Source organism: Trachymyrmex cornetzi, unplaced genomic scaffold (genome assembly GCF_001594075.2).
Source record: "Trachymyrmex cornetzi isolate Tcor2-1 unplaced genomic scaffold, Tcor1.1 scaffold809, whole genome shotgun sequence".
Lineage (NCBI taxonomy): Eukaryota > Metazoa > Arthropoda > Insecta > Hymenoptera > Formicidae > Trachymyrmex > Trachymyrmex cornetzi.
The window spans coordinates 20,593-23,805 of NW_017300146.1; the positions used below are offsets into that span (position 1 = coordinate 20,593).

At 37.4% G+C, this 3,213-nt stretch overlaps 1 pseudogene; it reads right to left on the bottom strand.

The window, feature by feature from the left end:
• Positions 1 to 374: 374 nt before the first annotated feature.
• On the bottom strand, positions 375 to 2,563 carry LOC108768569 (uncharacterized; annotated as a pseudogene).
• Between the last annotated feature and the right edge of the window lie 650 nt (positions 2,564 to 3,213).

Genomic DNA, 3,213 nt, shown 5'->3' on the forward strand with positions numbered 1-3,213 from the left:
CAACGAACGAGTATGTGAGTTGCAATTAGCTAATGAGGTGAAGATTCTGAAGATTCCATTCGTAAGTTTAGTAGAACGTATAAAAGTTTACAATATAATTTGTAAAGTATAATTAATAGTATGTGTCTAATTCACTTTTATACTTTTTTTCAGGCTACGCACCGCGGGAATTTGCGCATACGTGGATTCACGAATATTTTTAACAGACAGATGATACGCGCGGACAGACGGGCCGAGCGAGAGTTTAGATCTGAATACATGGATATCTGGGACGACGGGGATCTGTTTCTCAGCGAACTTTTCGGTCTCCGACCGTACGAACCTAATTTTGCACAGGAAATGTGGGATCAATAAGTATCGTGAGCGTTGTTACCTTAATTTGTACAATATCCTGAATCGTCTGACATGTACTCCTCACCATCATCGATGTTTCCAATATTTTCGAAGTCTTCAAGTTCTTCGAAAACGTTTTCGATGATTTGAAGTAGACGCTCTTCAGGTATATTTTGCACAATGTTCACTATGTTGTCCATCGTGTAATTTAAATCCGTACAAGCTTCCAGATTAACTGTACGCTACAGCGCGAGTGACAATATATATATTATGCGATTTTAAGCATCATTTTTTTTCATTTTAGCTTTTTCCTTGAAAGATTATAGACCATTTTCTTTTTCCTTTTTCCTTTAAACTATATAAAATATATGTAGTATATAAAGGTAGGGTTTTAGAAAATAAAAAAAAGTGATTTATAGTTGTAGAACATTGTTTATTGTCGAATGACGTACACAAGTTATTGTTCTCCGAAAACCAAAGCGATCAACTCGCAATCGAGGATGTCGTTGCGATCGAAGGATTCGTCATCATACATCGTTTTCAGCATGTTTGCAGATTTCGTGACAGTGGACGCGATAGCGAAAAGTCGTGAAAATTTTTTGTCGACGTTATCGGTCGTTGCGGTTAAGGAGGAAATGAGACGATTTACACAGTATTCGAGATTGAATGTATTAAGTACAGTGCTTTTCGACATGGATAGACGAGCTGTACTTGGTTCTAGACGCAGTATTGGTAGATTATTGATTCGTCCGAAGCGTAACGTTAAATTTCCAACGTACATTGCAGACGGCGCACGTATTCCTCTATTATTCTCATCGTACTGCAAAAGGGACAAAATGACGTATTTTTGTTCGAGAAGCTCTTTGCAGATGTCCGGTGAAAGCGGAATCTCTTTACCGTGAGAATCCCCCAAAATGATAGTTACGTAAGAAGGGAGTTTGACATTGATACCAATGTTCAAATATTTGTAGCCAGTTATGGTTAACGGATATCTTCTTTCGAGAATGCGTACGTTAGGACGATGTGTGATTTGATGTCTGTAATTAAAAAAAAAATGAGTAGATGGAAAAAGAGACGCAAAGAAAAAAATATCTACTTATTTGATGTGTTTTCTTTATCGGGATTTTTACCAGTTAAATCGTCGAATGTTTTCTTCTTCTTCACACCTCGTTCATCACGATCGTCTTGTTCCATGAGATACTTTTCGATATCCACGTTGTTGAGTATTATTGTGTATTTGTTTTCACAGTATCGTCCTCACGATCGAAAAACGTGGAAAGTGCGTACAAACGACGCTGTCGGAATGACTGTTCCTTTTATACTGATTGTTTAAAAACTATTATAGTATTTATTACATATGTCCTTCCATCTTATCCTTCTCCTCCTTCTTCGTTTTATTTCTCGTTGCGTTTTGTCAATATGTATTACTCGATCGAAGTAGTCGACTTAAGATATCCTGCATTTGTTGCAATAATCCGTCTCTCGAACATTCAACTTTGAGTACATTTATATTAAATTTACCAGCCTTTGTTACGGTTCTCGTGAATTCGTTAAATTGGTAAAATTGTTGTTTTTTGGCAAAGTATAGATTACCATCCATATATCGGAAGGCCAAGGTGGGAGCTGACGGTATTCCTGGGAATACCGATTGTAACGAGTGATACGAGCGAACACTCATACTACATTCGTCTATTTACGCCATATCGTTATTAATGAAGATTGCATAGGTTTGTCCTCTGTTAGTATTTACTACGGTATTGATGAAAATGTTCGGGGGAAATTCTAGACTCGAGATACGTTTTGGTCAACCTTCTTTCAATTTGAAACTGGGATACTCGACCATGTTAACTACATTATTTACAAACAGTACTAATTCACCCGAAGACCTTTGATACGCGATTGATAAGGCGAAATTATCAGGAAGGAAATCCATGTAGCTGTTTAGTACGTTTGGTCCGTCGTATTTTGTATCATCTATATTTATCAACCATACGTAGCGTTGATACGTGACGAATATTCGATGACGTAATACCAACACCGTATCCACATATTCTAAAGTACAGAGATCTACGTACGTGGGTTTATTTGTTATAATTTCAGTAGTTGGTGGTTGTGTAGTTGTTGTTGGTTTTGGATTTTTAACTCCATAAATTTGTTGAATGGCTAAAATGTCCTCTATGTTGAGTTTAGTGATTTTATTACTATTCCTAGTAGTGACAACTGCGAACATTATCGAATCTTTGCGCGTACTGTGTATTAATCCTAATGCGTGTCCAATTTCATGTGTTAACGTGTTAATTAGATAGTTGTTACTAGTAGATTTTTCAATTAGATATATATGCCACGGTTCTGCACTATCTACGTGTATTTCAGCGGTGTAATTGGTAACGTTAGAAGGATAGAACGCGTGAGCGAGTATTCCACCAGGTCCATCGAACGAAGAGGTACAAATTTCGTCGTTACGTCTACGATCAACGAACGTGTGTATGCCATTACGATAAGATATTAAGATGTCGGGATTTACCGTTTTACGTTCAAACGATAAAGACGAATTCGTTGCCCATAGCGAGAACGCGAATTCGGTAGTTTGCAAGGTGTGTTGATCCGCTAGATGGAAGTTCCACGTGAGATGTGTTTTCGCTCATTTACGCCTACCTATATTATGCTCGTGAATGTCCGGGAAACCACATCGTGGTTTACGCATCTGATACAACGTATGGTTATTCAATGTACTATCATCCTGAATTTGATAATATTCTTGAAATAACGAAATCGCCTGTTTAAGTTCTCCCTCTTCGAATGATAAGTGCGTATTGTTTTCAGTGTTACTCAAGTAGCCGTACTTTTGGAGATACAGAATTATTTCAGTATATATGCTTT